Genomic DNA, 12,182 nt, shown 5'->3' with positions numbered 1-12,182 from the left:
AAAAACAATTAAATTGATAAATATAATAAAAATAGAGTTCACTTTCAAAAAAAATTCAAAAAGGATTAATTTATTTAATTTTAAAATTGAAAAAAAAACCTCTTTTTACTTTTGTAATATAAGGAAGGTGTCTTTCAATCTTACATGACTATGAATTTTTTAAGGGTTTTTTACTAAAATATTATAAATAAAAAATAAAAAATTATCAAAATATTATATATTTTTTATTATTTACCAAAATAATACAAAAAAATATAAAAAAAAGGCTGCGACTGATGTGACGGGACACCGGAGGAGGAGGTGCCAGAGGCGGTACCGGTTGTGCCTCTGGCAGAGGCGGCACTGGCCCTATAATGGTCCCCATTCGGCTAGTGGTGGGGGGAAGAGAAGGAGAGGGAAAGGAGAAGAAATAAAGAAAGAAAAGGAAAGAAAAGGAAAGGAGAGGGAGGAAAGAAAAAGAAGGAAAGAAAATGAAAGGAGAAGAAAAAAGAAAGAAAAAGAATGAAAGAAAAGGAAAGGAGAAGAAGAAGAGGGAAGGAAAAGAAAGAAAAAAAGGTAATTTTTGTTTTATTAATTTAAATTTTTTGTAATATTTGTGTAAAAAATTTATGTTATTTACATTGTATGTGTTATATTATTCTATTTAGCATATATATATTATGAAATTTATTTAGCATGAAAAAATTCATATTATGTACATTGTATGTTGATTAGGAATTTTTTTATGAAAATTTATTTAGGATGTTGTATTTAGTTTTTTTAGAAAAGTAGCATTAAAATAAATTGATAAAAAAATATGTTTAAGAAAACATAAAATACAAAAAGAAAAAAACGGAAATTGTATATTCACCGAAAGTAATAAAATCCGAAAAAATGGTATATTTAAAAAACACACTAAATTAATAAATTTCAAACATAATGTACTAAAACAATGTAAAATAATAAAATTAAAAATTACGGTATTTTTAAAGTAATAAAATGCGGAGAAAAAAATACGAACAAATGGCCGAAGTAAGAGTGTTTTACTAATTTTTTTTAAAATTTAGAAATAATTAATACAAATATTTCAAACAAAATGTACTGAAATAATATAAATAATAAAATACGAAAATAATATATTTTTATTAAAAGTAATAAAATTCGGGAAAATAATACGAGTAAAGGGCAGGAATAAAGATTTTTTTACACTAAATTAATTTAAAAAATACACTAAATTAATAAATTTTAAACATAATGCACTGAAATAATGTAAAATTATAAAATTAGAAATTATGATATTTTTTAAAGTAATAAAATGCGGAGAAAAAATATGAACAAAGGGCCGAAGTAAGAGTATTTTACTAAATTTTTTAAAAATTCAGAAATAATGAATACAAATATTTCAAACAAAATATACTGAAATAATATAAAATAATAATATACGAAAATAATATATTTTTATTGAAAGTAATAAAATTTGAGAAAATAATACGAGCAAAGGGCAGGAATAAAGGTTTTTTACACTAAATTAATTTAAAAAACACACTAAATTAATAAATTTCAAACATAATGCACTGAAATAATGTAAAATTATAAAATTAGAAATTATGATATTTTTAAAGTAATAAAATGCGGAGAAAAAAATACGAACAAAGGGCCGAAGTAAGAGTCTTTTACTAAATTTTTTAAAAATTCAGAAATAATGAATACAAATATTTCAAAAAAAATGTACTGAAATAATATAAAATAATAAAATACGAAAATAATATATTTTTATTAAAAGTAATAAAATTCGGGAAAATTATACGAGCAAAAGACAGAAATAAGGGTTTTTTTACACTAAATTTTTAAAAATTTATATTGAAAGTAATAAAATTCAGAAATAATTTTTAAAAATACAGAAATAATATATTTTTATTGAAAGTAATAAAATTAGGGAAAAAAATACGAACAAATGGCCGAAATAAGGTTTTTTACTAACTTTTTTTAGAAAAAAGAAATAATTAATACACTGCAAACATAATTTACTAAAATAATGTAAAATAATAAAATACGAAAATAATATATTTTTATTTAAAATAATAAAATTCGAGAAAATAATACGAATAAATGGCCGAAATGAGAGTTTTTTACTATTTTTTTTAACTTACAGGCATGGCAATGGCTCCATTGATTCAAAAGGGTAGACACATACCTGATGCGGCTAATAACGCGGTATGATTTATTATTTGTTAATCACGGGTTCTATTTAAAAATGATATACGTAATATATAGAAATAAATCATGTTATCATAATATTTTTTTCTATGATTTAACACTATCAGGTAGGGGTGAGCATTCGATCGAATCGAATCGAAAATTTTCGAGTTAATCGAGTTTTCGAATCTCATTTTATCATCCTAACTTTATTTGAAGTTTTCTCGAATCGAGCCGAGTGAGATGGAATTCGAATCGAATCGAATCGAATATATTTGTTCGAGTTAAATTTTAAAAAATAATTTTGGGTCCTTATAACCATTGTCACCCATCGTAATAAAATTTGTCCACCTTAATCAAAATTTTTATTAACTTTCATCACTTCATAATTTATTTATTAATTTTTTATATATTGGTTAGCTTCTTTGCTTGCTTAGTTGTTTCAATTATCTTCAGATTCTTGTCACTATGTATTTTAGAATTAAAAAATATATTAAATGTAAAAATATGATTTTTTTAATAAAAGTTATTTTAAAAATAAAATGTGAAATTGATAACAATATAAAATTTTAACACGAATATTTTATGGCATAATTAATAATTCAATTTTAATATAAATATTCAATGACTAAACAATTCAATAATATAAATAATATAAAATGTGAAATTTAATTTAATAATATAAATAGTAGATATAAATAAAATTATTACTATTTATGTTTAGTGATTTTTTTGGATAATTTTGATTTTTTATTTGAGAGTAAAGGGTGAGAAGTAAAAGTTTAGGGGAAAAATAAAAAGTTTTGGGGAATAAAAGTTTGAGGGAAATAAAATAGGGGGAGTAAAATTTTGGAGGGAAAATATTTAAAAAAATTGGAGGGGGGAGGGTTTGGGATAAATGGGAGGTGGGATGGGAAGGGAATAAAAGTTTTAGGGGAAAAGTGGGAGGGAGTAAAAATTTTGGGGGAAAATAAAAGGTTTTGAGAGTTTTTAGGAGTAAAATTTTGAGAAAAAATAAATAGGAGAGTAAAATTTTGGTGGGAAATAGATTTTGTGTAGATTGGGGGTTGGGAGGGGAGGGGAGGGGAGTAAAAGTTTTGGGGGAAAGTGGGAAGGAGTAAGTTTTGAGGGAAAAGTAAAAATGTTTGGGAGTTTGGGGTAAAAATGTAAAATATTATAGTTTGATATTCGAATTATTCGAGTTATTCGAATTCGAAAACTCAACTCGATTCGAACTCGAAATTCGAAAAAAATATTCGAGTTGATTCGATAACTCGATTAACTCGAATAACTCGATTCGTTTAACTCGAAATTCAAATTTTTTTTCGATTTTTTCGAGTCGAATCGAGTTTTGCTCACCCTTACTATCAGGACTCGTACCGAGTAATAAGGGGTCGTGTGAATGGTTTAAAGAAAGCTCCGATGCCGTACTTGGAGCAAGCCGAATTTGGGTCAGCAGCATCGATCCGGACCTTCAACTTGCGCTATGATTTATTATCTGAGCTAGTGGAGCGGTGGCGCCCAGAGACCCACACTTTTCATTTTTCGTGTGGGGAGTGCAAGGTGACCTTGGAGGATGTTGCGATGCAGCTTGGGCTCTCAATCCACGGGACTCCCGTAACGGGAGTATTTTCATTTACCGATCCAGCTGCACTTTGTTATCAGCTACTTGGAGACTCGCCAAAGGACGAAGAGTCAAATTTTACGAGCTTAAAATTTACATGGCTAAAAGCCAATTTTGGACAGTTATCAGCGAATGTCACTGAAGGCGAGCTGATGTACGCTGCTCGAGCGAGCATCATGCATATCATAAGGGGAGTACCAATGCCCGATGCAAACAACAACAAGGTGCATATGATGTACTTGCCCCTATTAGCTGATTTGTCCAATGTCCGCTCGTATAGTTGGGGCTCCGCCATTCTAGAGTGTTATATCGGGAGCTTTGTCGGGGGACAAACCCGGATGTTGTAAACATGGGCGCATGCCTCACATTGCTGCAGTCCTAGGCGCTCTATCGGATGCCATTTTTGGCATCGGTTAGTCACCAACCGTATGTTTATCCACTAGTGAACAGGTGATAAAATATAACTTGTCATTATTTGTAGTCATAGTATATTGACTAATGTTACCAACCCTAAACCCTATATTTGTTTTTTGTAGGTAGAGTCTTTATCCGAGTATCGATGTTAGAGTATGCCCAAAGATCAATCATGAGATGGTTGTAATAACATACTTGATTTATCATGTTTATTAATATAAGGCGTTACCATTATTATTTCAGTTTCTTTTCTGTGTGTATAAATAAACTGTTTTATAATAATGTCCTGAGAATAATATGATTATTCTTAAAAGATCCTTAGTCAAGTATTATTTTTGGATAGGACAACGATAAGGCATTAAGACTAACATGCAGTTGACTGATGAGAAAGAGTTGTCATTGATATGGAATGTCAGAATCGATGCATGAATATGTGTGTTAGAGAACAACATATTGGACTAACCCATTATGAGTATGTTTCTTGGATTATTATGTAATTGTCACGACATTACTCATAGTGATTAATATGTATATGATCCTCAGACTTGAGATCATCATAATCCCAACATCGTGAGTAGTATATCTTGATACAGTCAAACGTACACCGTAACTGGTTGTTATATAAAGGCTGATGTTGGATATACCATAATCAATGTAGAGGGATATGGTTGGTCGATATAGAATAAGTCCCTCCTACATAATGGGAGTAATATCTTAGGCCACTTGATTAAGTGAGACTAGACTGAGTAATATGAGATGTCATACTTATTTGTTTATCGTAGTCTGCTTAAGATATCAATGAACATGGAATGGACTATGCAAGCGTGACTATTCCATGACTTGTGTCCAATCCAGAGATAAAAGACTTAAGGATTATTGCATAAAAGGTTAATCGTAAAAATGTTATGTCGAATCATGATCTCTTGTGACTTAGGTAGCAATGATGCATTGCTAGATGCCACCCATTGTTTGTAACATTGGAATCGTTCTAGTATTACTGCTAACGTTACAGGAACCTACAGGGTCACACCCTATAATTGAAATGAACAGAATAAGTCATAGTTTGTATTGTTTTTGGGGGTCGCTTGAGTTAAATTAATTATAGAATTAATTTAATTCGGTAATCAAATTTCCAACACATTATGTACAAGGTTGCTGTACGCATAATGAGGACATGAATTTGGTTAGCATATGAATTCGAAATAAATATATGGTTTATCGAAATTATATTATAATTAATGTAATTATAATTTTTGGTTTAAAATATTATTATATTTATTTAATTCCTAAAAACCCTAAAAATAAAAGATCTATAAGATCTCGTTTTTCCTTTGCTTGGGTCTAGCAGCCGTCAAAGAAAAATCACTTTCAAAACTATTTTGGGGATTTCTTCTGTTCGTAGTCAACTGGGTAGATTACGTAGAGGTCAAGATCACGATAGATTGCAGCTTGGTTTGACAGCAGACCAGACTATTCGTTGTTGAGGCGTTGCTGTCTACTCTGAATAAACATTAGGTAATTTCGCAAACTTTTCACCCCGATTCGTTCCTCACACATGGATTCTTGGTTGGGATCACCGAATTTTTATTTTTTCACTGCGCCATAGGGGTACCGGCGATCCAACAATCGGGAGGTCACACACTGTCCAGATATATCGACTCATGATCGAACAGCATGCAGGGGAAGGGGTAAGCTGCTATTCTAATATTCATGACATCTTACTTTCTATATCTTACTCACACGTTATGGCTAATTATAACCATGTTATTAATCATGCAGTTTATATTGATGTCATACCGTATGCCCGAAATTATAGATGTGGTACCCTCGTCTGCATACGTTCATTCTGACATATGGTGCACTAACGCACCAATTATAAATTTTAATGTAGTCGAGTGGTATCACGGGGATCGGGTAATACGACAGTTTGGCTGCATCCAACATATCCCAAATCCGCCATGCGAGGTGGGGGCGGTTCACAACATGAATAATAGAGGAAAACTGCAGTTGGATTGAGGCATTAAGCATCAAAAATTTGTTGCGCTGTGGAATGATCGGATGCGTCGAAGACCTCAGATGGTTATGGCTTCCGATTAGCAACCATTATTAGAGTACATACAATGGTACTATAGTTGCGGGAAGCCATATATACTTGGAGGCCAGTCGACTGTAGTCCCCCCGCACATGCAGCGACCTGGGGGATCGTACCCAGCGGCCCCGATAGAGGCGGAGCCTGTGGCATATTATGCTCCGGAACCAGAGCCTGAGCAGGAGCCCTAACCAGATCCCAAACAATCACATTAACATGTGGATTCAGATAGCTATAATCCGGATTTGGCGGGCAGTGACTATATTTCGAGCTTCTCAGGGGGAGAATACGCATACGAGTTTGAACTCTTTTGATTCTACCCACCGCAGTATGGCATGCCCGGCCCGTATCCGCAGCATCATGGGACTCCTTCCGGTTCAAATTCGTTGATGCCGAACGAGCTATAGGATTTTTCCTCTATGTTTGCCACACTCCCACCTGCGTCGAATAATGATGTTGGTCGTCGCAAACACCCAAAACGTGACCATTGACCTCCGAATAGGTATACCCCTAGGACCACACCATCGAACCATCAATTTTAGAGGTTTATTGTACTTTTTGTACATTACAAAGTTTTTACTTTTTGTATAAATTTAATTATTCTAATTTTAGGTATGCTTACTACGGAACTTTTTTGTATAAATTTAATTATTCTAATTTTGCATTATATTAAAGCTCAATTTAAGGTTAAATGCCTCCATTTTTTTATATAATTTTAATAATTCCAAATGTCGTATACTATTTTATAACTTAATTTGGATACAATTTAAGCATAAGCTGAATAATTTTTATTATTTCAAATGAATTATACTTTTTATAACACTACACATAAAAATTTTACATCATTAGGTCAATTTCAACCCGGTCCGGACGACTGTCCAACATGAAAGATTCACCCAGGGCATTTATTCCGACTATGACCACTTAACCTGCATATTCCACAACGCTTACCGTCTGATTTCTCCCTAATGTTCATTTCATTACGAATTCTGCTTGATTGCGGATGACCTCTTGGATTCCTGTGTAGCCCTCTGTCTGGGAGAAGCTCGAAAGTCGTCGGAGGCACCTCCAACGTAGATAGGTCAGACAGGACGGGGAACTCATTTTCCCAGACACGCAATGTGCGCTCAAGCGTGTACAAATCATCGACATATTGTTCAACAGTAAGGTTGACTTTAGCACACACTGCCACGACATGCGCATATGGATAATGAAGTGTTTCGAACGTCCTGCACTCGCACCGTCTGTTCCGGAGATCAACTCCATAGGACCTAGTTGGTATACCAGGTCGACGACTGATGGTCTCAGTAACTCGAAACGTTTCCAGTCGTCATGAATATATTTCTACATTCATTGACCTTGCCATCCAACGGTTTGCCAACATTGCATCCCTGACATGTTCGGCAAACAAGTGTCCCGCCTCCATCTGGTCGACTTGTTGTTGACCCATTCTTGGTATCAAGGTAGCCAGCCTGTAGAATATAGCAGAAAAGACAGATGCAATCGGAAGATGACATGTTTTCAACAAGAAAGCGTTGATCCCCTCGACTAAGTTTATGGTCATTTGGCCATAATGAAATCCCTCGTTAAAACTTTGAGCCCATTGCCACGGTTCCATAGTGTCCAACCATTGTCGGAAAGATGTGTTTGTCTGCCCCTCCATGTCACTCTCAAGTCAGATCATTCTTTGGCAGAAAATATGTGGCTCTAACTCGTACGCTGCATACATATTAAGAAAAAATAAGTTCTAGTAACTCGATAACATAAAACATTACAACTTATATTGAAAATATAAGGTTATCATTTACCCATTGCCACGACTTGTCTCTTCCAGTCTGTATTCTTATAATCTTTGTGGATGTTAGCCGCAATGTGACAGATGCAGTAAACGGACCTCCATGGCACACCGGAACGCCTAATTGCTGCAATTAAACCTTTCCATCTATCAGAGATGATGCAAATGTTATCGTTGCTAATAACATACCTCCGCAGGTTAGTGAGAAAGAATTCCCAAGACTCCAAGTTCTCTTTATCTACGATGGCAAATGCTATCGGGAACACGTTTCTATTACCGTCTTGAGCAACCACAAGAAGTAGGATCTGTGTATATTTTCCATATAGTCAGGTCCTATCCACCTACATAAATGGCTTGCAGTGGGAAAAGGTCCGCACACATGGATCAAACGTCCAGAACATCCAATGGAAAATCTTTTTTGCCGGCTGTAATTGGTCGTCTGGGCCGTAATAAGGCATTGTCTACAACTCAATCATAGTCCCCAGTATGCACTCCCGCATAGCAGCTATCCATCTTTGTAGCTCGTTATACGACGAATCGTAATCCCTATACAGTTGCTCCATTGCCATCTGTTTAGCTATCCATGCCTTTCGATATAATAATCGATACTAGAATCGTGCTTGCATCTCGGCAATCAATACCGAAACTTTAATAGTCGGCATGTCCTTCACCATTGGCATGATACACGTACAGATAGTTTTTGAATCAAGTTTTCCATGATCTTCTGTCATACGTGTTGATGTGCATGTATGAGGACCAACAAATTTTCATATCTCCCACATCTGAGAACTTTTAATGAATGCAGCTCATATCTGTCAATTGCAGCCTTCCGCTACCTTTCAACACTCCCCAATATATATTGTCGGAGTAAACACTGCGACTTTATAATCCACTGATATGTTCATGTTGTACCGTTTAATTGTAAATACGCACTTTTCTTTACAGCTAAATCTCTGGCCTATGAATAACTCCTCATGATCAGAATTTACGGCCAGCCCGTGAGGATGAACTATTTCAGGGTACTCTGGGAATTTAGCTACATACGCTGTGTCGGGGTCTATGAGCGACATGTGTGGCCAGGATTATTGTATATCAAAATACGTCGCATCTGGTCCTCGACCGAAGAAGCGTCAATGTTTCCATCGTTGTTGACATCTTCAGCGTCAATATCATCAGGTACATCGTCCACATCGAGATCAACGTCACTATCGACCTATTCATCCCAATGATCGCTACCACCTTCTTCTTCACCACCACTATCGACCTCTTCATCCCAATGATCGCTACCACCTTCTTCTTCACCACCAACCACATCAATATCGGGTGTAATATTCAGATCGATACCGATCCCACCCATAGTCGATTCACTATCAACGTATAATATTAGAGCCACCATCCACGATTCTTGAGCTCCGTGTTCTTCATCAGATGCATTGACATCTTCATTTTGCTCCATACCGGCTAACTCAGCAAATAAGTGAATCGGTGCATTCTTGTCACTATCATTCCCACAGTAAAGAGCGACCATTGTCTCCACGTCTTCATCGTCTACAAGTTCCATTTCGGTGAATTTGACCGGATTTGTCGAAACTGGAAACTTGTAGAAAATTTTTGATATCCTTCTCCTACAACGTCTAAGAATTTTTGCATTAATTCTTGCCTTCATTTCATCCAACGAGACATTTCTATTAAATCTCATTGCTATTGTTGCCGACATTCAAAACACATCCAACACTTGTTGTCAAGATGACTTCATTGAAATAAACGCATACAAAAAACTTATTATCCATCTTCAATATTCAATCTGTCAAAAAATAAATAAAATCTCAAAAAAAAACTCCAACGGTAAATAAATTACTTAAATAAAAAAATTAATGTTTCAATATGCAATTTTTCATCCTTAAGCTCATACTTTTTCAGTTATCATTTTGTACATGAACAATGTTTAACCACTAACCCTAATAACTAACACAATAACAATAATAATAGTTTTATACTCAAAATAATACTAACTAACAATAATAATTAGGGTTTTACTAAAAATAATAACTAACCATAATAATAATACTAGTTTTTTACTAACAATAATACTAAGTAACATCTAAACCCTAAAAACTAATAATAATACTAACTAAAATTATCAATTTGAGTTTTTATTAATCTTAATAACTAAACTAACAACAAAAAATAATAAAAATTATATAAAAAAACATAACAACAAGATAATCAATTATTTTTTAAAAAAATACCTTTTTTTCTCTTCTCTTTCTCTCTTTTTTCCGGCAGCACCTCATCTTTCTCTTCTTTTTCTTCTCATTTTTCTCCTTCAGCTGGACGAATCTGGTGTTTATAACACGAGTGGTGCCGCCTATGAGAAAGGCACCTTTGGTGCCGCTTGTCCCATCCGATTTTCTATTTTTTTGTATTATTTTAATAAAAAATAAAAAATATATAATATTTTGATTATTTTTTATTTTTTTATAATATTTAGGTAAAAATCCCATTGTTTAAGCTACAAAAATCTATACACCATGTGAAGAAGCGTGGGCAATAATACTGAAAAGGTGCAATTAAAGCTTTTCCCCCTTTTCGGTGTGCTTTTTAATGTAACCAACCTTTTTCATTATTATCATTATCCTATTTTTTAAAATAATATTATTTACAAGGCAGGATCACCACCATATCCTGCTCTTAAAAAGTGTTTTTTGTCATTTTCTGTCTCACCCAATTTCATTTATAATTTATAAAATAAAATCCATGTTCTAATCACTTCCATTTACAACTGGAGTTTTACTAATTGTCGATATAAAAAATCAAATCACGTTTTTTCTGCATTTTTTTAAAAATATTTTTAAATCATAAGTATTAAAATTTTAATAAATTTAAAATAATTTATTATTTGTTTATATAAAATAAAAATTATGATAAATATACGACTATCGATATAATATAATATAATATAATATAATTTTTATTTTTTAAAAATCCATATCATTCCATATTCATATCTTGCTCTTAAAAGGTTATTGTTTGTCACGTTGTGTGTGTGAACATTATTGTTCAAAGTATTTGATCGAAGAATTGAAATTTTAGGGAGCAATTTATTTATTATTAAATGAGTCCAATTATTTGAAGTCAAATTTTCTGGAAACCATAAAGAAAAAAATTTAAGAAAAAATATTCAACAAAGACGGTGCAAGAAGAAGAAAACAAAGGTTTTGAGTAAACGGTTGTGAAAGAATAGGCAGTAGAAAAATAATTATTATATACAAAATATAAATAATTAAAGAAAGCCAAGTTGGACCTTCCTTTTTACACAAAGAAAGAAAAAGGTTTAATTCCAAATTTGATCATTGTATTTTCTGAACTTTTGCTTTAATTTATCAAAAAAAAAAAACTATGAAAATTAATCCATTCGGGGTAGCACCGTTAAATCTTGCTATTAAATTATTAATTTGAAAATCAATAATTTATCCATTTATAGGAAAATAATTAGTAGAAATAAAAAAAAATTCATTAATTCATACGTACAAATTAACAAAAATCAACCATTCAAGTTTTTGTGCTTATCAACTAACTTCCTGTATTTTATAAATATGATAAATTAAGTCCCTAAACTTAGACAACCTTTCCAAAATTGGTCCTTAAATTTTTTTGTTCACATTAGTATTGAAACTTGACAACTTTTTCAATTTGGTCACTAAACTTGAATTCATTAAAGTGTGATGATTTAACAGTTTAAGATTGTACCAAATTTTCACCTAACCAAAAAACACTTTAAAATTTCTTCTTTTTTTTTTTATCTTTTAGATTATATATATTTAAAAAAAATTAAGTCATAATGTGGAACTCCGAGAGAGTACCATGTCATCACACCTTAATGAAATCCAAGCTTAATGATCAAATTAAGAAAAAAATTGCTAAGTTCCCAAACAAAGGTGAACATAAAAAATTAAAAAACCAAATTGAAAAATGTTATCAACTTCAGGTCTTAAATGTTGTTTTAACCCTTTTATAAATTAAAAGGTAGAAAAAAAACCCAAAATGTTGGTGCCTATAAAAAGACAGTGTGTCAAAGGATAAGC

This window comes from Gossypium hirsutum, chromosome D01 (genome assembly GCF_007990345.1).
Source record: "Gossypium hirsutum isolate 1008001.06 chromosome D01, Gossypium_hirsutum_v2.1, whole genome shotgun sequence".
In the NCBI taxonomy this organism is placed as follows: domain Eukaryota; kingdom Viridiplantae; phylum Streptophyta; class Magnoliopsida; order Malvales; family Malvaceae; genus Gossypium; species Gossypium hirsutum.
The sequence above is the reverse complement of the archived record's forward strand: the minus strand, read 5'-3'. Positions refer to the sequence as shown.